Source organism: Protopterus annectens, chromosome 12.part0, assembly GCF_019279795.1.
Source record: "Protopterus annectens isolate FY-2018-M chromosome 12.part0, PAN1.0, whole genome shotgun sequence".
NCBI lineage: Eukaryota > Metazoa > Chordata > Ceratodontiformes > Protopteridae > Protopterus > Protopterus annectens.
In genome coordinates, this window is record NC_056746.1 from 297,906,792 (window position 1) to 297,930,730 (window position 23,939).

The window sequence follows — 23,939 nt, forward strand, 5'->3', positions numbered from 1 at the left end:
AAGGTGGTACACACAGCCTACCTAGACCTCGCAAAGGCCTTCAACACCATTCCCCATTCTGGTATTATAGACAAGCTCACCAGCCTGAACATAAACCCCTGTGTCACAAGATGGATTGCTAATTGGCTCATGGACAGAACCCACATGGTGAGAGTTGCAGGAGCTAGGTCTGACTCTAAACCGGTTACAAGTGGCATTCCCCAGGGCTCAGTCCTAGGACCCCTCCTGTTCGGCATATACTTCTTAGAGGTACAGACAAGCACAGGAGGACTATGGCTGACCAAGTTCTCAGATGACTGCAAACTAGGGGCTATAATTGACTCACCGGCCGACAAAGACATCCTCCAAAAGGGTCTCACTGACGGATACCTGGTGTCAAAATCAAGGCCACAAGCTAAATGCCAAAAAGTGCATAGTTATTCCCTTTGGAAATAAAGTACCCACAAACTACCACATAGGTGGTAGTCCCTTAAATACGAAAAATGTAATAAGGGATCTGGGGACCCAAGTAAATAGTGTAATCTATCCTTTGATAATCACATTACCAAAGTGGTTAGAAAATCCTTCTATGTGGCCCACCTAATCACAAAAGGGTTTGCATCCAGATCAAAATAGGTCATTGTGCCCCCTCTACTCATCAGACCCATCACAGAGTACAACGCCCCATTTGGGATGTACCTTACAAGATACCTGCAATGGCTGGAAAGACCACAGAAGTACCTCACCAAGAGGATCACTGGCTTCAAACAGATGCCCTACGCAGCTCAAGTGAAGAAACTCCAGCTGTACTCGGTTGCATACAGCCTGCTCAGAGGTGATCTCTGCCTGGCATACAAGGCCATGTCCAACCCAGAATTGATGGACATGCTCCACCTAAATAAAACCTTATCCCCTCGAGCCACATGCTCTAGGGATCTAAACCTCACCACAACAATAAATAGATTCCTATCCCAGAGACTTCCCATGCTTTGGAACAAGATTCCAGTCAACATTAAGCAGAGCTCCTCGATAGCACTCTTCAAGAGAAACCTTGACGAGTGGATGGGAAACAGAAAGTTTACCCCGGGGATCACTTCAGTGGTTCTGCTGGACAGAAGGGAACTAATCTAAGGGGGCAGCGAAAGCCAACACATTCTGGCTAGGCTTATAAATGCCTTTGGGCAGATAGCCTAGTACCTACCTATGAACACGAGCCCCTGGTATAGGTTGGAGTAGGCTGAGTCTTCAACCCGCTTATCACTGGCAAATACCCATGTCCATTTTGGCAAGATTTCTTAACATAATCAAAATCATTTGGAGCCAATTTTCACAATGTCCTACAGCTGGCACTAAAAGACTGAGCAACTAACTTCCTGTGATGGCAGTTAGGTTTCCCCTGATGGGAGGGGTTTAACTGATCCCATATTACAGGGATAAAGAGAGGAGCGAATTCTGAATTCTGGAAAGCTGCCATTGTGGGCTTGTGCAGGTAAAGAACCCATATGTCACTGAGACAGTGTTATTACATCTGGTTGAACTAATTTAGTCGCATGCTTACTTGGAAGCAATCTCATTTCACAGAAAATGGTTTAGATGTACAGTGGATATAAAAAAAGTGTACATAACCCTGTTAAAATGCCAGGTTTTTGTGATATAAAAAAAATGAGATCACAGTAAGTCATTTCAAAACTTTTCCTATCTTTAATGTGACCTATACCCTGTACAATTCAATTGAAAATCAAACAAATCTGTTGGGAGAAAAATATAAAAAAATGAAAAAAAAAAAAAAACACAATAAGCTGGTTGCATACTTTGTTGAAGCACCGTTTGATTTAATTGCAGCATTCAGAATTCTTGGGTAGGAGTCTATCAGAATGGCACATCTTGACTTGGCAATATATTTGCCCACTCTTCCTTGCAAAAGCGCTCCAAATCTGTCAGACTACGAGGGCATCTCTTGTGCGCAGCCCTCTTCAGGTTTCAGGTCATCCCACAGATTTTCTATTGGATTTAGGTCTAGGATCTGGCTAGGCCATTCCAAAACTATTTTTTTCCTGGTGAAGCCATTCTTTTGTTGATTTGGATATATGCCTGGGGTCATTGTCATGTTGAAAGGTGAAATTCCTCTTCATCTTCAGCTTTCTAGCAGACGCCTGAAGGTTTTGGGTCAAAAGTGACTGGTATTTGGAACTGTTCATAATTCTCTCCACTTTGACTAAAGCCCCGGTTCCAGATGAAGAAAAGCAACCCCAAAGCATGATACTGCCACCACCATGCTTCACACCATGGGGATGGTGTTGTTTTGGTGATGCAAAGTATTTTTGCATCAAACGTACCTTTTGGAATTGTGGCCAAAAAGTTAAAACTTGGTCTCATCAGACTAGAACACATTTCCCCCACAGTTTTGGAAGACTTGATGTATTGTTTTGCAAATTTTAGCCAGGCCTGGATGTTTTTATCTGTAAGAAAAGGCTTCCATCTTGCAACTCTACCCCATAGCCCAGACATATGGAGAATACGGGAGATTGTTATGTGTAGTACACAACCAGTAATTGCCAGAAATTCCTACAGCTCCTTCAGTGTTGCTGTAGGTCTCTTGGCAGCCTCCCTGACCAGTTTTTGTCTAGTCTTTTCATCAATTTTGGAGGGATGTCGAGTTCTTTGCAATGTCACTGTTGTCCCATATTTTCTCCACTTTGATGACGGTCTTCACTGTGTTCCATGGTATATCCAATGCTGTGGAAATTTTTTTATATCCTTCTGACTGATACATTTCAACAATGAGATCCCTTTGATGCTTTATAAGCTCTCTGTGAACCATGGCTTTTGCTGTAGCAGGCAACTGAATAAATGTCAGGAAAATCCTACTAGGACAGCTGAACTTTATTTGGGGTTAACCAGAGTCTTTTTAATTGATGGCAGTTATGTATCCAAGATGACAATGCTGTAATCAAATCAAAAGGTGCTTCGACAAAGTATTAGTTTAAGGGTGTGCACACTTACGCAACCAGCTTATTGTAAGTTTTTTTATTTTTTTATATTTTTTTCTCCTAACAGATTTTTCAACTGAATTGTACAGGTTATAGGTCACTGCTGTATGTACTATGTTCTTCATCTGTAACTATGTAATAATTTTAATTGTGGAGCTTTTCTCCCCGGGTCTCCGCTGAAAAAGGACTTGCATCCAGTTGGACTTTCTTGGTCAACAAATGTAAATAAATAAATAAAAATAAACAAACATTAAAGGTGGGAAAAGTTTTGAAATGATTTATTGTGGTCTCATTTTTTTTATATCACAAAATCCTGGTATTTTAACAGGGGTGTGGAAACAGAAAAGTAGAAATGTGTTCTGCAATAGAGAAGTAAAAATATGAACGTATGAAAATGTTTACCTGGTCAACTGCCAACACAGTAATCGATGCTATCTACAGACAACTACTTATGCCACATAAACTGTGCCAGCACTGATTCAATGAGTGTATTTTTTCTTCTCTACATGGTTGCGCATCCATGAAGTTTGTATTTTGTAGTAAGGGAAACGTTGAAATGTACCTTTCAATGTATGTTTTCTACTAAATGTGAATCAAAAAGATTTTTCAATGAAATTAGTTTTCAACCAACTTTTCTCAGACTTTTGAAATCCAACAATGTGGGATTCAATTACAACATACAGAATTCCATGCATAGTTAAAAGGAGAGCATGGTGATCTCTAACCCACTAAGCATCGTATGCCATCAGGTGAGAACCTATCTTAGGATATATGGTACACTATGTTTTGTCTACCTTGTTTTGGTCTTTGGGAATTGGGACTCTGAGGCCTATCTCAGGAGATCTCTAAAGTACGAACTATATAGGAGTGCCTGTTTAAATCATTTAAGATGCACTGATTCTACTCTTCCTCTAAGTTTCTGAAAATGATTATCACCTTTTTAATTTTACTGTTTTAAATTTGGTGTTTATTTGAAACAGGTTTAATATTAGGAATTTAAATACTCTAAATAAATCTCAAGGTATGCCTTTGCTTTCAGGTGATTATTTCCTGACAAGTAATTCTGACAAGCACTTGATCGGTTCAGTGTTGAGTGTAAAACAGATGGGATGGGAATCAATATCTTCCAGACTGGAGGCCAAGTTACTCTGCTAGAAGTCCACAACCAGCTCTAAGAAACAAACAGGGAATGGCACATCATTAAATATTAACACAAAAAGAAACAGAACGCTTTCAGACTCACAGGTGCTTCTTCAGGTAATGATACAGAATGCACAAAGATTACTGTGTAAATAGCCCTAGTTCATTACACAATTCAGAACAGTGATCTTAAAGATGAACTTCATCTATTTCTTTAGGAGTCTTAGTTTATGGGCTGATTTTATGCTATCTAAACAATTTAATTCTGGTGGAATATCAGCTGTAAGTATATTAATCCACTTGTATTCAGAGTTCCCTGCAACACTTATCAAATCACCACTGCTTTTATTTTCATAAACATATCCGATTGACAATATTGTTATAAAGAATGCAGATAATGGGGGGTCATTATAATGAATAACACTGACTATTCTGAGTGAGTTAACTGAATGACAGTACACTTTACAATCCTCCAAAGCTAGTTACAAAAACAAAATTGCCACTGATTCTAAAGACAGCCACAAAGCATTCTATAGCTATGTCAAGAATCTCAATGGCAACACTCAGATCTGCTCCGAGTTACAGCACAATGGCACTAAATATACAGAACCAACTGATATTGCCAACATCCCGGCAGATAGATGCAGTGCTAACTTTACCCCCCTCTCACCCCCTAAAGTGCCCATTTCTATACCGGAAGAATGTAAAGTTCCTGTTATCACGGCTGCACAGGTAAAAAACATACCCTCCAAAGCCAAGAACACAGTATACATGGGACCTGACAACATCCCAGGCTGCGTTCTACACGGACTGCAGAATGAACTGGCACCCCACCCTAGGTACCACGTTCAATCACAGCCTCACCTCAGGCTTTGTGCCCACTGAATGGCACACAGTGACAGTTATCCCACTCCACAAAGGGGCATCCACCACGGACCATGGGAACTACCACCCCATTAGCCTGACGAGCCTGGTCTGCAAGGCCATGGAACATATTATGGAACTTAAACAAAGACATTGGTAATCTCCAAACTCTGGACACCACCCAGTTCAGGTTTGTAAAAGGCAGATCATGTCTCCTAAACCAGATAGGCTTCTTTGAAGCAGTCACTAAAGACGTAGACGAGGGTAAGGTGGTTCACACAGCCTATCTAGATCTTGCCAAGGCTTTCAACACCACCCCCCACTCTGGAATTGCAGATAAACTCACTAAACTAGGTATAAATCCCCATGTCACAAGATGGGTTGACAACTGGCTAACTGACAGAACCCACACTGTAAATGTAGCAGATTCCAAATCTGACTTCAGACCAGTGACAAGTTGAGTGCCACAAGGTTGAGTCCTGGGTCCTCTCCTGTTTGGTATCTACTTCTCTGAAGTACACACTAACACAGAAGGTCTTTGGCTAATGAAGTTCGCAGATTACTGCAAACTAGGAGCCATAACTGAAACTCCTAATGATGTGGACATCCTACAACAAGGGCCTCACTGAGACAGATGCCTGGTGTCAAAGCCAGGGCCTCAAGCTCAATGCCAAAAAGTGCATGGTCATCCCCTTGGGTAAAAACTCTGTACCCGTGAGGTACCACATAGGCGGTAGTAAACTTAACACCAAAAGTGTGATAACAGACCTTGGGACACAGGTGAACAGTAGTCTCTCCTTTTATAATCACATCGCCACAATAGTCAGGAAATTCTTCTACATGGCACACCTCATCACAAAATGTTTCTCGTGCAGGAAAAAAAGAGGTCATTGTTCCCCTCTACTCATCACTCATTAGACCCATTATAGAGTACAACGCCCCTTTTGGTATGTACCTCACAAGACATCAACAACTGGAAAGGACGCAGAAATACCTCACAAAGAAGATTAACAGCCTCAAACAGATGCCCTATGCAGACAGTCTCAAAAATCTCCAGCTTTACTCTGTCGCATATCGTCTACTCAGAGGCGATCCCTGCCTAACATACAAAGCTATGTCAAATCCAGAGCTGCTGGACATGCTCCACTTAAAGAAATCCCAATCCCTCTGAGCTACATGCTCTAGGGACATAAACCTTGTCACCACAATAAACAGAACATGCTGGAGGGACAGATTCCTGGCCCAGAGACTTCCCCATAATCTGGAACAAATTACCTATCTATATTAAACAAAGCTCCTCATTAGCACTCTTCAAGAAAAGTCTTGATGATTGGATGGGAAGTAGGAAATTCACCCCGGGGATATACCCGGAATAATTTTCCTGGGTGGCGAAAGCCAGGGTACCTTTTTGGCTAGGCATATATAGGCCCTAGGGCCAAATAGCCTAGTACCTACCTATAAACCTAAGTGATATGCAGGAATTGACTAAACGTATTGCTTGAATTATTTTCACAAACAGTAAGTCCAAAATTATTATTGTCTACCAAAAACCTATAATGGCACAATCAATGAAACCTCCAATGAGGCAACTATTTTGGGAAGGAGGGTGGGTAGCAAAAGCAATCTCACTCCAACTACATAATAAACTGAATGGGGTAGTAGAGACAGTAACAAGTTATATAAAATGTAGCAATGATTTTTTTTTAAGAGCTATATAATTGCAATACAGGAACACAGGTCACACTTGCATATTTGGTACCTTACATTTTGTTTGCAGTAATACCAAATTTTTACAGAACTGGCTCAGTTATAAAGTATTTCAGTGAAGCCACCCACATAGCTAACATGGAAATAAAACACAGCTTGTGAATTACTTTGGTTGGTACTGGAGAATAATGTGTTTTATGGTTCACTACAAGATTAATTTGCAAAGACAAGATCGCTATAGGTACCCAGGCAGCAAATACATGTACAAGTATGTTAATACTAATGTGACAAACTGAGATTATTTTTAGTACATTTTACAATGAAAAATTATCTTACAAGAGGGTATAAACACAAACAAATGACTGGCGACAAAGACACTGATTAAAACTCAGTGCCAAGAAATGCATTACAGTGACTTTTGGGAAAACTGCCATTCAGGCTAATTACTCCATGGATAAAACATCCCTAATAGCAAAGCCGGTAGTTAGGGATGGATCTGGAAACGTATGTAGGCAGCAATCTGGCCTTTGACCAACACGTGGCCAAAGCAGGGAGAAAATCTATTTCAAAAGGGCATGGTATCCAGGTCCAAGGAAGAAACCCATCATTTCTTTTTTCAACCACTTTTACTGAATGATCACTTGTGACACAGGCAAACTTAAATTTACATACACGTAAGAAAACCACATTAACAAGTTCATATCTGCAAAGAGTATACATCACATATGTTGTTCTATACCATATAAATCAAAGCAACATTACATATACTATTCAATTCCTGCCTTCTCTTAAACCTCATTTCTCCTCCAAAATATTTTCTGTATGTTGTTCTATACCATGTAAATCAAAGCAACATTACATATACTATTCGATTCCTGCCTTCTCTTAAACCTCATTTCTCCTCCAAAATATTTTCAGTATGTATTTTCCCACAACTTCCATTTTTTCTATATAATTTACTCCTACCATTGTCTAAAGATCCCACTTCCTGTTCTTTTATCTCTGTTACAATATTTACTACTTCAAGTACAGGTGTTTCAGATTTCCATTTCCATTTTCTAGTAATTGCTTTTTTGTCAGCCACTAGAATTAAACTTAAAGCCTTACTATGTCTAGACAATTCAGATCCTGTATCCCAGCAAAAAAGCATTTCCTTAGTTACACTCATTCTCTTGCCCAGTATTTCTGACAGAGTACTCTGTAGAGAAAGTCTGCCAACTCATTACACTCATACACCCAGGTACCTCTTTACCTCTTTCCTCCTCATTACATCTCCAATTTTTGCCATCCATCTAAGGAAAATTCTTTGGGGTCTGCTTAAGGTGCAAGTATCTATGCAAACACTTCTAGGCAAAAATCCTAAATCTTCTAGGTTTTGCTGCTCATTGGGAGCCATATAGATGTCCTCCCATTATTTATTTGTGAATTGCTTATCTGATCTCTCTTCCTACTATTTTCTGACCTCCTCTAATTGATTCCTACAGTTATCATACAATATTTTATATGCCCTACTAATTATACCTTTTTAACAGCAGCTTGTGTTCCAGATTTAATTAAAAACTCAACAACTGCAGGTCTTTCATTTAGGATTCCCCTATCCCTTTCCCTGTACTCTGATTATCAATCTCGGATAGGGAAGGCAATAGCCTGCGATCAAAATACCTTCCTGGCCTCTTTCCATTCGGTTTCCCTCTCCATTTACTCCCAGTACATTGGTTCGTTGGCCAGTTTCTTCCACTAAATTTCAGGCCCCTCTTGCTTATTCACTGTATCCCTAACTGCAGTCATCTTTATTGGCAGAATTTCCTTTCTCCATTTCTGTGATGGCTCAGTTCTTAGTGTATTTTCTACTACGCATATAAATATAATATTCTGTATGACCGTTGTTATTCTTAGTCTCTATAACGATCTGTGTCCAAAAGCCCACTCTTTCCTTATTTCTTGAGGTATCCCCTGCTTCATCATCCCTTTCTACTTAGAACTCTAACTTTCTATTTGAGATATGTATAAGAGCCTTAACTGTGTAGCTCTAAAATATCCCTTCATATCAGGTAATCCTAAACCTCCTTGTTCTATTGAGAGGATCAACTTAGCCCAATTGACCTTTGACCTCTTTCCCTCCTAGATAAAGTCCTTCAGCTCTTTATTAAATACTATCCATTACTTATTCTCTGGTTTATAAAAATATGCCTGACTTGTGTATAAAACTAAAGGAATTAAAACATTTTTACTATCTTGTTATCCATATCCATAGGCAAGACCCTACAGTTTCTCAGTTTTTGTATTACCTTTTGTTTGATCACTTCTCACACATTTTTAGCTGCTGTGAAAGAATCCTTTTTAATCCATACTCCTTAACACTTCATTTATCATGTCCCTATACATACGGGCATTGCTGAAGCAATTCACATGTATGTACATAGTTTATAGCTATATCCACTGCTTTATCTTCATTAAATTCATACAATGAAAAAAAAAAAACGGTCTCAGAATGTTCCACAACACAGATCTTTTTCTAGTTCCAGCAAGTGCAAAATAATATCTGCAAATAAAGCCAACTTTTCTTGATCAGCACACTGATTATTTCCTTGAATTTCTGTATCTCTTATTTTCTTTGCCAATGGTTCTAAATACAACACAAATAAAGGGGAAAGAGGACACCTTTGCCTGGTGCCTCTGTTCAGACACGACTGATCAGAGAGGAACACTCCAACTTTGATTTTTTGCCTCTGAACCCTCATATATCCTTCTAATTTATCTGGGGTCTTTACCATCTTTAGGTATTACAGCCACCACAGTTTTTTTCTAGGACAAACAAAAAACAGTAAACCTCTAAACACAGGGACAATGAAACACTTGCGCATCATACAAATGCAATTTATTGGTAAATACAACCATTTGAGTGCTTTTGTTCATATAAATGCTGGACTTCATCAGAACTACTGCACTCTTAACCAGGAATCACATATAAAAGCCAATACCCAGTCACATGATCTAATTAAGTATTTCAATTGAACAAAACTTAAAACATTTCTTAAAGTTTAAAAACTTAAACCTTAAAAATACATAACATTGAAAGATAACCAATAAACATGTAAAAATACTTCTGAAAATTTATATAAAACAAACAATTCTATAATAAACATTATGAATTAAAGAGCAATTAAGTTTTAAGATAGGGCTAAGGAACAAGCATCATTTAAACCCGGATAAGATGTAGCATTTAACTTAACCTGCCAAAATAATTCTTTATAATTCAAATGTTCCTCTACCTTGAAAGTCTAGTTTAATACAGTCTACTACATAAAACAAAAAATCATAGGTCATACTTTTACTAATATGCCTATATACGGCATTAGTTTGTTTCCCCTTCTTTATATCCAAGAAATGCTTGTGCATATGATCTGTTAACCTCCTAGAGGTCTTACCCACGTAAAACAAGAACATTGGGCAACATAAGATGAATTACAGTTATAGAAATTTATGGACCTACATTTTTGGTTATTAACCACCAAACTCTCCTTATTCAATATGTCTTCATTGACTGCATGCCCCACATTTCTTTGTACCTGTTTTAACTGGTGGCCTGTGTTTATTTCCACCCTCAAGTAGTTTGAAAGTAGTGTCCTTTCTACAGGACACCTTTGGTTTGTCACCTAAAAAAAAGCCAAAAATTTCTGAATCAGACAAAATTATCCACCAACATTTAAAAATGATAGACAAACATTCAGGAGTATCTACACAAAAGGCACTAATAAAGGATCTAGTGTCCCAATTAGATTTACTACCTGTATTACATAATGACATTTGTCCATTCAAAGTTGGTAAATAAATACCACTTTGTTTTTTGTTGACTACCTCTAAATAAATTTTAAACGAGAATTCACTGGGATACCATCTATCTGAAAAAGTACAGTTGTGTACACTTACCATAAATGTATATTCACTGTTGCAGTCATTGCACTTGGGTTATCTGCCTGCAGGTAGCCCTCAGTCGGCCCGAATACCAGAGACTTAGTATTTCTGCGTTGGATGCTGTCGCTCCAGGACTGATGTCAGATCGTCAGGGGTATAAAAACAGGCAGCTGACGCCATTATATCAGTTTTTCTTCCCCCAAATGTCAGGAGCCTCCCAAATAGGGAGCCAAGTTATGGTGGGGAAAACACCACCCACTAGTATAAAGTAAATACCAATACCAATACTAAAACCCCAGAAGGGGTGAGTAATCGCCATAGAGAGAAGAGAAAAAAACAGGGGGCTGGTGGGAGGGAAACCAAGACTGCAACAGTGAATACACTCGAACATCTACATTTATGGTAAGTGTACACAACTGTACTATGTTATTCGTGTTTCACTGTTGCAGTCATCACACTTGGGTGGATTCCCAAAGCTGAAGAAGGGTGGAGGCAGTCAAGAAGAATTAGGGCTGGCTAGTATGCCTTGCTGGACTGCTGTAGCAAAACCTGCCCTGGATTTGGAAAAGATAGGCAGGTGGTAATGCTTGGTGAAGGTGTGTACAGAACTTCAGGTAGCAGCTTCCAGGATGTCCCTGGTAGGGACTACCCTGAGAAATGCTGTAGAGGTAGATGATGCCCTAGTGGAATGTGCTATGACCCCCTGAGGGGTTGGTTTCCCATGGTGCTTGTAGAAGAAATGGATGCAGTGTGTTATCCATTTGGAATACTTTGTTTTGAAATGACCTTGCCCTCTGCCCCTGTTGCAAAGATGACTAGTAACTGGTCAGATATTCTGAAGGGCTTAGTCCTATCAAGATAGAATCTGAGCTGTCTGCGCACGTCCAAGGAGTGCAGGATCCTTTCCCCTTTATTTTGAGGATTAGGGAAGAAGGTTGGCAAATGGATGGATTGGTTGAGACCCACACTGGACACCACTTTAGGCATAAAGGAAGGGTTAGTCCTGAGGGAAACCCTGTCAGCATGGAAAATAATGAAGGGTTCCACAGCCATAAGTGCTTGTAGCTCAGACACTCTTCTAGCTGAAGTGATGGCTAGAAGCAAGGCAGTTTTCCAAGATAGGATTTTAACTCTGCTGACAAAGCAGGTTCAAAGGCGGGAAGTGTGAGCTTTTCCAATACAAAGTTAAGTTCCCAAGCAGGGGTGGGTGCTCTCCTTGGTGGCCTTAAGATGTTTGCCCTCTCTCAGGAACTGTTTGATAAGAGGGAGCGAGAAGAGGGGTGGCTCAGTGTTGTAATGAGCAGAAATGGCTGACGCATGTATCTTAATGGAGAAGGACAGGCCTTTGTGGAGCAGACCTGCTAAGTAATCCAGGATTAGAAGCAGGGAGGGCAGTGTTCTGTCCTCTCCTTTAGACAGGATCCATGAGCAAAACCTTTTCCACTTGTCAGCATAGGATTTTCTTGTACTGGGTCTTCTGGCTTCAAGAATGATGTCCAGCACCTGCTTGCTTAGGGTTGCTGGGGTAGAATTCAAGGAATAAGCCAGGCTGCACGATTTAAGGTTTGCAGTTGTGGATGCAAAATTTGTCCCTCCTGCTGAGACAGCAGGGTTGGGTTCTGATGAAGGTGTCAGGGTGGGACCAGTGTCAGGCTGTGCAGGAGAGGGTACCAGTGCTGGCATGGTCAGTCTGGGGCAATCAAGACTGTCCTTGGTCTGTCCTGTTTTATCTTGAGTAATAGTCTTCAGAGAAGGGGCAGAGGGGGAAAGTCATAGTTTGAGAGATTTACCCACTGAAAAGATAGGGCATCCACTTTCCAGGCCCTGGTGTGAGGATTCCTGGTGCAGAATTTGCTGAACTGGTGGTTGTAGGGGGAAGCAAAGAGATCCACCAGTCTGGGTTCCCCCATTTCTGATTCAGAAGGTTGAAGGTGCTGGGCTCCAATTACCACTCGTGTGGGTCTAGGAGAATTCTGCTTTAAGTCATCTGCCAGTGAGTTTTGTTTGTCTGGCAGGAATTGAGCTTGCAGATGGACTTGAATGTCCAAGGCCGTGTTCCACAGGGCCATGGCTAACCTACAGAGAGTGAGTAGGAATGGGTTCCCCCCTGCTTGTTAATGTATCACATGACTGTGGTGTTGTCTGTTTTTATTAGCAGTTGTCCTGGAAAGAGTAGGGATCTGAAAGCTGTGCAGATGAATTTGACTTGGGCTCCAGTGGCCCTGAATACATTTGCCGTCTATGTGTGCTCCCCAGGCGTAGTCTGATGCATCTGTGGTTAGGGTCTTGGTGGCGTGGGGTTGAGTAAATGGCAGTCCCTTGTTGTGGTTGCATGCATCTGCCCACCAAAAGAACTCTGCCCTTAGACAGGGAATGATAGGAATGACTGTTTCCAGGTCCTGAGGATGTTGGCACCAAAGACTTACGTACCACTGAAGTTTCCTCACATGCAGTCTTGCATATGGAATTAGCAGTATACATGAGGCCATGAACCCTAGGGCTTGCAGTACTTTTCTTGCAGATAGCTGGGTTCTGGGGGCCATTTGTTTGAAGTAGTCTGTCAGATAGACTTGTTTTTCTGAAGTGAGGAATGCCATCTGGTAAGTTTTGTCCAAGCTTGCTCCCAGGGATACGTTTTGACTGGGTACCAGTTTTGATTTCTTTTCGTTGATGGTGTACCCCAAGAAAATGAAGGTTTTTCACAAAATGTCTAGTGTTGCAGCAGTAATTCTTGACTGTCCACCTGAATCAGGCAGTCGTCCAAGTACGGGTAAATTTGGATATTTCTCGGCATGCAGTATGCAATGGCTGGAGCCAGGCATTTTGTGAATACTCTAGGTGCAGTAGATAAGCCAAAGGGAAGTGCAGAGAACTGATAATGCATAGATCCTGCCCTGAAACGTAGATACTTCCTGCATGACTCTCTTATGGGGATGTGCAGATAGGCTTCTTTTAAGTCTAGGGTGACTAACCAGGCATCCTTGGCTAGCATAGGAGCAAGCTGTTGCAGGGTAATCATTTTGAATTTTGGTACCACCAGGAAGGTGTTGAGAATTGAAAGATCCAGGATTGGGCACAAAGAGCCCTCTTTTCCTGGGTACCAGGAAGAGTCTGGAGTAGAATCCTTGAGCCCTCTGTTCTACTGGATCTGGATGAATAGCTCTGATATTGAGCAGGGAAAGTACTTGGTTTTGAGCCTCTGCCCACTGATTTGAAGGAAGATCTGGAAACCTGCTTGGGGTTGGCAGTGAATGGAAACATTTGTACCCCTGGGATACAATGTTGAGGACTCACTGGTCCTGAGTGATGGGCATCCAGTTTTTTGCATGAAGGGCAAGTTTTCCTCCCAGGGGCACAAGCAATTGGGCAGGGCTGGGGAGTGGAGTAAAGAAGTCATTGTGAGCTTTTTCCGTAAGGAGGTGGATTACCACTCCCTGCTTTAGGGGTGGGGGTACTCCATTGCTTAGATCTCTGCATACCCCGAGACTGTAGTCTGGGTGGCCTGTTTCCCCTGGGTCTGGTTTGAGAAGGCCTGGAGGGGGCTGGAAAGGACCAGTGTTTGGAAGGGCAATGCCTACTGAATCTAGGGGGTTGCACTTACAAGAATTCTTTAACAGTCTGCATAGACTTAGCTTTTTCTTCCATCTTTTTAAGAACCTCTTCTGCTTTGGTGCCAAACAAACAGTCCTTATTCAAAGGAGTGTCTATTAACTTTGATTTGACATGGTCTGGCAAGGTCTGCTCCTTCAGCCAAGCATATCTTCTCAGTACAGAGCCAGTGACTGCTGCCCGGCAAGATGCTTCTAGGGCATCAAAGCCACACTGCAAAGTATGCTTGCTGACTTGGCTTGCAGAGTGCATAAAGCTCCTGAAATTCTTTATTTTCTGCACAGTCTGAACAGGTTGCGACTTTTTGTTTAATGAGTTCCATAATATGTTGCTGGTACTTCAGCATGTAAAACTGACAATTCAATACCCTAATAACAAGAGTTGCAGAGGTATATACCTTCTTACCCAATCTGTCCAAAGCTTTGGAATCCCTGTCCGAAGGGGTAGGATTCTTGGCTGTAGTAGCCTTGATACCATAAGGCCCCTGGTAAATGATCTCTGGGTCAGCAGTAGGATTCTTGAAAAGAAATTTGTGAATGTCGGGTACTCTGTAGTACCAGTCTGGTTTCCTAGGGGCAAGAGGTAAAGTGTCAGGAGTACGACTGGATTCCATAAAAACATCATCCACAACATCCAGGACAAGGGGTATTGCTAAACGCCTGTGCTGAGGCAACTCTAAAAATTCTCAGAGTCTCTTTTTGGACTGAGGATAGTCTTGGCATTCCCAGTGGAAATGCTCTCTTAAGGTATTGCAAGGTTTCAAAAGAAAAATCTTCTGGAAGGGAGGCAGACGGAATGGATTCTTCTGTATCTGAATCCTCATAAGCAGGTAAGGGCATGTCTTCATAACATGAAAACTCAGTGTCATCGGACTCCTGGTCTGTAGAAGCTGAAGGGGAATGGAGTCTTAGCAGGGGAAGGCAGACTTCCCCTAATTAGCGTAACAAGGTCTTCAGCCATTCTAAGCATTTGCTTTTGTGGCCTGGGAGCAGATGCATGCACTTTGGTCTCCCTTTTTTTAGGTGTAGTACGCACTTTGGACCTAAAACTCGGTAGTTTTGGTTAAAAAAAAGTCATTGGTTTGAGTCGATCGGTTGAGCGAAAAACTGCCTCAAAAGCTGGTGCCTGCACAGAGGCTCCAGACCCATCCAAGGTAGAGACATCCGCAGGTTCCACAATCAAAGAAGAGTCTCGCTGCATACCAGACTCTGAATGGGTCTCAGTAGAGGCCTGTGAATCTACTGAAGTGGGCATCAGGGGCTGCAAAAGCACCTCACTGAGTACCGACGGACTGGCGACTAGCTTAACGGAAGCGTTGGTAGCAGTTTTGGACTTATGGGGTCTGTCTTTATCCTTATGTTTTTTCGAAATATCAGTAGTCGGATGGCTTACTGATGCCATTTCAGAATACAGAGATCGAGAACGAAAGAATTTAGTGACAAAGAGAGCCTGACGACAATTGGTTCGGGAGTTAAACAAGGCACAAAACCGACAGGGATGGACGTCGTGGTCTGGGCCTAAACAGGTGACGCATTAAGAATGAAAATCTCTGCGAGGTATTTGCTTTCCACAGGCAAGATAACTGTTAACTTTGTCTGACATCGGTTAGAGCAAGAAAAAAAAGAATCCCCAACATGGTACTTGGCTTTAGAAGACTTCAGGATTATTCAATTCATAAACTAAATTTCAGGTAGTGGCTCCTCGGCAAGAAAGACTGATGTAACGGCATCAGCTGCCTGTTTTTATACCCCTGACGACCTGATATCAGTCCTGGAACGACAACATCCGACACAGAAATACTAAGTCTTTGGTATTCGGGCCGACTGAGGGCTACCTGCAGGCAGATAACCCAAGTGTGATGACTGCAACAGTGAAACACGAAGATCATCATCCTACTAACTATCACATTCAATAAAAAATTGGGACGAATCAAAGACCATTCTTGCTATCCTGACATATTGGCCCTCGACTAATGCCTTCTTTTGATGTACAGGATGACCACTAGAAATGTGGAGGCAGGAATTTGTGGAGGCAGAAATTGGAGAAAGTGGGTTTGCGAAAAATATTGGATAAATAGGTATTATTTATCAAATCTTTACTAATATGTATGTCTAAGAATGTTATCTCATTCAAATGATAGGTATGGGAATATTTTAAAAATTACTCCGTGTTGCTAATGTATGTAAAGAAATTGTCTAACTGCTCTTGAGTGCCTGTCCACAACAAAAAATGTCATCCAGGAATCTAGTATACATTGCCCAGTAACCAGTACAGGATCCTTGAAACAAATATTGTTCTTCCCACTGGACCATAATGTAATTAGCAAATAAGGAGGCACAGGCCTCCCCCCCCCCCATGGCTATGCCCGTGGTTTGCCTAAAAAAACAGCCTTTGAAAAATAAAAAAATATTTTTCAGTGCCAGTTCCATCAAGGATGACATTCTTAAACAATTGTTCCTCAAACCAAATCATTACCTATGTCATGAGGAATCACACACAACAAGTTGTGGACATTGACAGTTACAAAGACTGCATCTTTACAAAATTCTTCCCTCTTAACTTCAAAAAAGTGCCATGAATCCTTCCAAATTTGTTCTACTGCAAATACCCCAGGCTTAATTTTGTATCCAGGAACTTGACAATGAAAAACGTTTTGGATCTTTTTGCGTCAACTATGGGCCTGAAAAGTGGATTCTGAATATCTTGTATATATACCTTGTATATAAAAATGTGGGGCATGCAGTCAGTGCAGCAAATGTGCTGAATAAGGAGAGTTTGATGGTTAATAACCAGAAATGTAGGTCCATACATTTCTATAATTGTAATTCATCTTATGTAGTATATGTTGCCCACTGCACCCAATGTTCTTGCTTATGTGGGTAAGACTTCTAGGAGGTTAAGAGATCATATACACAAGCATTTCCTTGATATAAAGAAGGGGAAAACAAACTAATGCCTTATATAGGCATATTAGTAAAAATATGACCCACGATATTTTGTTTTATGTAGTAGACTCTATTAAACTAGACATTCAAGGTAGAGTGGTAGGGGAACATTTGAATTGTAAAGAATTATTTTAGCAGGTTAAGTTAAATGCTACATCTTATCTGGGTTTAAATGATGCTTGTTCCTTAGTCCCCATCCTAAAACTTAAAACATTATGAATTGTAGAGCAATTACTATAGAGTTTTTTTGTTTTATATTAATTTTCAGAAGTATTTTTTCAAGTATATTCGTTATCTTTCAATGTTATGCATTTTTAAGATTTAAGTTTTTAAACTATGTAAGAAATGTTTTAAGTTTTGTTCAACTGAAATACTTAATTAGATCATGTGACGGGGTATTGGCTTTATATGTGACTCCTGGGTAAGAGTGCAGTAGTTCTGATGACGTTCAGCATTTATCTGAATGAAATCTCTCAACTGGTTGTATTACTGCACAAGTGCTTCAGTGTCCCTGTGTTTAGAGGTTTACTATTTTTCATTTGTCTGGAAGTTCCTGTTTTTTTTTTCTAGGATGTTGCCCCCCCCCCCTTTTAAAATACAGTTAAACAAAACCTTCCAGGTCTTTATCTTTATTTTCCCAACTGCATTCCAAACTTCCAATGGAATACCATCTATTCCTGGAGACTTTCCTGAAGATTGGTTAAACATTACCATTTCTACCTCTTCTCTTCCTATCTTAACTGTTAATTGCTGGGCCTCATTTACTTCTAACCTTGGCACATTTAAGTCTTGCACAAGTATTTTCATTTGTGCTTTTTCTTGATTTCCCACCACTTCTCTGCTTTGGAAACATTTTCATAAAATTTCCAAAATCTAATAACTCTACAGGATCTCTGGTTATTTTTCTTGTTATAGGCTCTCTAAGTTTGTTGACAACTTTTTCTACTTTGTTGTCCAAGTGATGCCAAAAATGTATTCCCCGAGTTATCAAAAAATAATTGCTCAATATCAATCTTTCTAAGCTCGTGCATATTATCCAGGTACTCCCTTATTTTCTGTTTTGCAGTCCTTGTCAGTGCCTCTAAATAATTCTTGTTGGTTCTTAACCAGATCTCTTTTTATTTCTACCCTATTTTTAAACTCCACTTTCATTTTATCCCTCTCACTGGTTATAACTCCTGCAGTACTTCCTAACTTTCCTAATAACACCCAGATAATTTCCACTAACCATTCCTTAAATTCCTCTCTTTTTAACAGGTAGGTGGGGAAGTGCTAGTGTCTCTTGGTGCATGATGCAGGATCGTTATTAGATGTGTCAAAGTTCTCAATTAAATGCACATGTTCCTGTGAAATTTCTGTCTGATCTGGCCCAGTTATTGCACCTTGGGGAATAATATGCAAATTCTCATGCAGTTCCTACTACTGAATTCACATCTTTCACACCAAATATTTTCATAAATTTCTTCAGAAATCTGCCCTCTTGCTACATCTTCTGTTGTATGCCCACCCCCAGATACAGCCTCATTACTGCAAATCAAATTCCAGTCCCCTCTTACAAGTAATATTCCCTGTTAAAAGCCTATTATTTCTCCCAACATTTTTTAAGATCAACAACAGCAGTTTTAGATGGAATATAAATACATACGTGCATAATTCTCATCCCTTACCAGTATCCACTCACTACCACAAATCTGCCATCATTATTTTTTCCTCTTCTATCACAGTTGAAGCTCCTCCAGCAATTAATATAAATACTCTATTTCCTTTGTCCCGGATATTCTGCTGAATATCCATCCCGAAATCCTATCTATATCAAATTCACATGTTCACTTCTTTTCAAATGGGTCTCCTTTAGCATTGTTATTTACACTTTGCATATTCTTTCCCTTTTGTCTATACCCATGAGATCATTCACATTTCAAGAGAATATGGAAAGTGTCACAGTTATGGTAAGAAGTCATTATTCCTACCTATTTTATATGGCAGCTTTTTAAACATCCATTTCTAGCTTTTGTGAGATGATGCATCCAGTAATATTTAGTAGGTTAATCCTTTACACAGTTCTTTTTCTTATGATCAACACTGGAACCCATGTCACATTTTACACGACTTTTTGTTTTAATAAAAATCCAAAAAAAAAAAAAAAACAAACACTCCCCCAGAAAACCTCATAACTTAATACAAACACAAAAACTATTAACATCTTCAAATATTGAAGTTTAACCTAATAGGAAAATTAGTTCCAAATAGTCAGTTGCTAAAACAGGCCTTAATTAAGCTGAAATTAAGGTTATCCATGCTAAGATGCATGTTACTGATCGGGTCTATATTAGAACATCGAAGTTTCAAAACTTCGAATGTTCTAATATCGACCCATATTCAGCGAATGCTGAAAATATCAAAGCTACGGAAAATTAAATTTTTTCCTAGGGAAAGAATTTGGTTGTCCATTTCTGTTGCTTTGGTATTTTCAGAGCTGTGGTGGAAAGTTACAGGTCAGGTTCAGGTAAGTGTGCGATTGAGCGCGGGTTAGGTTAGTTAGGGTGCGGGTTAGGTATGTGTGTGATTGTGTGGACGTGAGGGTTAGGGCGGGGTAGGTGAGTTAGGGTTGAGGTGCGGGTGAGGCAAGTGTGTGATAGTGATGGACCTTAGGGTTATGGTTAAGGTAAGTGGATAGTTAGTGGTGTATGTATAGTTTAGTGTAGGGTTAGGTGTAAGATTTTAGGTGTTTAGGTGTTTGTGTGTGTGTGTGTGTGTGTGTGTGTGTGTGTGTGTGTGTGTGTGTGTGTGTGTGTGTGTGTGTGTGTGTGTGTGTGTGTGGATTGCCGTTTGTTTGGTTTGCTTGTGTTGTGTGTATGTGTTTTGGAACAGCTAATTTTTCCCTAGGAAAAAAATTGCTGTTCTGTATGTTTGTTTTCAACTTTCATTGAATAGGGTTCAATATTAGAACATTCAAGGTTTTGAAACTTCGGTGTTCTAATGTAGACCCATCTGATCATGCTTCTACTTCACTCCTAAATGTGAAAACAACTTGCATGCATTCAGAAATCATTAAACTTTTAACATGGAATAAACAAGTGTTCTGGCTTTTAGTGCCCTATTTTCAGCCTGCCTCCATAGAAACATAAGAGTAAAAAATATAGTGCTCTACTGCAGCCTGGAAGATGAGCTGAAACATTTATTGCTACAGGAAAACTTTTCATTATATCTGATGTTCATGCATTTACTTAGTCCCACTGAAAATTTATTAGATTAAGCCAACGGTCTTAATCCAGACATTTTTGTATATAAAAACAAGAGAAACCCATATCAGCTCTACATATATTATGACCTGTGTAATTTTGCACCCCATTCCCCCACCTCAATAACCCAAGATTACAGCCCATTACATTAGCCATGCTTTTGTCTAGCATTTCTTCTCTTTTGCACTTTAATGCCTACATTTCTTATCAAAAAAACAAGAAAAAAGGCACTTTAGTAACTATCGCATACAAAAACAAAAATACTTTATTATAAAATTAAAAAAAGATACTTTATTGTAAAACATGCAGTTTATGTAGTGAAAAGTTTCATAGGAATACCGTTAAGAACAGAAATTGTTTACTTACAGTTACCTTTTTCCTTCTACTTCTTCCCTTTCCCTCAGTGTCCTTCAAAACATTAATGACATGAAGTGAAGCAAATACTTTTCAGTTATCAATACGTTTAACAAAGTCAACAAAAGTCCATTCTTTCCACCTTATGTAACTGTATTTCACAAATGCAATTGATGCTATGCAGCCTCACATCTATCCACTAACTTCCATGTTGTTGGCCTTCTTCTTGTTCATCTCCATCTTCCAACTCCAGATGCCAGTTCAGTTCTAAGGTACTAGAGTATTCTGGTAAACTTCAGTACTTTTCTCTTTCTCTCTCTCTCTCTCTCTCTCAAGCATTGTCATTTGGAACAGTGAAAAAGGTTTTACTCACAAAGTCTTACTGTGTGCTTTACTATCAGATGAATGACAGGCAAAGTCTCCTTCTGCTTTGTGGCTCATTTTTTGTAGGACAAACTTTTAAGTTTCCTTCTTAGCCTGTTCTGCATCCAAAATAACACTGATCCTCCAGGAAAAAATATTCTGAAGACAGCTGGATACAGCAGCTTTAATCTCACACCTGACTTTCCATGTTCCCTAATTACTGGAATAAAAATTGTTTTTCTTCTGCATGGTGTACAATGAATAATCATTTCCCACAAGCACTTTACTCTCTCTAACTCTTAAATACTTATGGCATAGTTTTGTCAGGATTAACTACCTGCTGGTAAGGTTTGCATCTTTACCAATACAGGTCTTGGCTGCTTTCTCATTGCCAGATTTGGAGCATACACATACTGTGTCCTTCCAATTAAAAGTTCCTGATGTGGAATGCTAGTCTAGGTGCTTACTTGCGCCTTCATAAAATTAATACAGTCTGTTTCATCTAGTTTCTCTGGTACAGCAGAGAATTTCAGATTTTCCCTACATGCTCTGTCCCCTAATTCTAACATTTTCGAAACATCTCTTCTTTAGAAGTCTCATACTCAGCCAACATTTTCTTCATTTTGACCTCTGATTTTTGCAGTTTTATCAGCTCATCTGAGTATCTGTTGAAAGCTTCTTTCATTTTTCCAGCCTTTTGTTATACGAGTTGATGTACTCCTTCAGTGTTTTGTTCAAGTCAAATGTGCTCGGAGCTGATTAAAATACTTTTCTTCTATATTACTGGAAGCCATGTCTTGCACAAAAGCTGGAGCTTGAGCTGCTTTTTGCTGAACAGCTGCAGGATTCTTCACCTCTTACAAGTGAGGTTTCTTTCAGGCTATCAGTTTCTTTTTTGCTAGCATCCAGGCAGTGTAATTACTAGCCAGTAACTGAATTTACTAAAAGTGACAAGAGTTCCTGACCCTTGTGTTTCAGTTTATTTTTTCGCACAGAGAGCTGAAGTTAAGCTGTTGATCAATGTGCAGCCATCTTTGAAAGCCCTATCAGACCTATCACTAACTGTAACACTCTCTTTGGCATGCACCTGAACAGACATATGCAACAGTTGAAATGCCCATAAAAGGTTCCTTACTAGGAGAATACAGGGTATAATATATAGTTACATATAAATCTTACAGCCCTTTCTCAATACTCCATCTCTTATAGGTGACTGACAGGCAATCTATGCCTGGCATGCAAGGCACCCTGGGATCCAGCTCTGATGCACATTCTGCAATTCCGCAAAATGAGCAGAATCAGAACCACTAAATCTAAGGATTAAAAATTTGTCTGAGACATTATGTGTCTTAGAGGATCCCCATGCTCTGGAACATGTTCCCTATCCATGTGAAGCAGAGTCTATCCCTAGCCCTATTTAAGTGTAACATTATCTTATTGTGAATCGGTAATCAACCCTGGGTCTGGCCCCCATGTCTGTGATAAACAGAGGCAAACAGTACTGCCCAACTAAAATATCCACCCCCCCTCCGTACAACCTCTAGAAACTTCATAACTATTATGCACCTCCTAGTAAATGCCAATGATACAAAGGGATACAACTGGGTCAGGTTACTTAACTAGGCTTATAAAGGGCCTATGAATACAAGCAATTCAGTTTAAATTGCTAATTTTTTTAATAATCACTTTGTGGATGAAGCTCTTCTTAAATAGAGTCATCCACAGAGTTGAAATTGAGGACTGTATTAATTTGTCGGATACAACTTCTGTTGTAAAAATGTAAATTTTCTTATTCTATCAGGATCATTAACCTTCTGGATACTATTTTGTCACAAACCAATGAAGGTACCGTTTCCATCACAGTATACAAGAATCCCGTTAAGGTTAACAATCACATAGATGAAATATACATACAAAAATTAAAAATGTTGTTACGAGGCACATGTGTAGAATCTTAAGGGTAAACACTGAAGAATTTAATGCAAGCAACTAATCAGGTGCATTAGTGACTGATTTTTCTGAACAGGGTTATAATGAGGAAATGCTATTAAAATTAAAAACAGATCTTCAATTAGCATGAACATACAGCCAAGTCCATTATTCTCTGAGAATATATCATCTCATACACCTAAAAGACAGTGTAGTAGCATTCAGAGAATGCTGTTAATGTTTAGCAAATACATGCTGGACAGGAAATATTAAGAAAGAAATTGTATAGCATATACACATTTGAAGGCTTTAAAGGTACTGTATCTAGCTACCTGCATACCTCTCAACTGTCCAGATTATCACAATGTCCAGATATTTGCCTCATTTTTGTTCTGTTCTTCATGCAATTTGTGGTTTTCTGGCATATCACCGAGGATTGAAGTCATTAAAAAAATACATACATTTGAGTTTCAGTCTTTATACCCTTCAGAAAATGCATACCAAGAAAAATCCTGATATTCTAGAAACTTTCTAAGTTTATAAGAGCAGTATTTAAAAATGGTCTATATGTTTGGGCCTTTGCCCCCTCCCCCCACTTTGTAGGCTTTGTCCACATTTCTTGCACTAAGAAGTTGAGAGCTACCTGCAATATTCATTTAAGACATCTGAGAAATTCAGAGACTATGTTATAAGCCAAGGGGAAGAAATACATAAATAATACTACAGTCAGAATACATGAACAAACCTGTATTTTAGGTCATTACCAGCCAGAAAGAAGAAAGAAAAAAAAAAAAAAAAAAAAAAAAACATTACTCAAATGCATAATAAGATTCATAGGGAATTATTAGATGTGCAACCCTGAAACCCCTGAAAAGCCTAATTTTCCAATTGCCTCATTCCAC

The 23,939-nt window shown here is 39.7% G+C and overlaps 1 protein-coding gene across 2 annotated transcripts in view; it reads right to left on the minus strand.

Annotated features, from left to right (window-relative positions):
• ZFAND1 (zinc finger AN1-type containing 1) overlaps nucleotides 1–23,939 on the minus strand; it is a 566,374-nt gene that overhangs the window by 397,072 nt on the left and 145,363 nt on the right. The gene's annotated exons all lie outside the window — the stretch shown is intronic.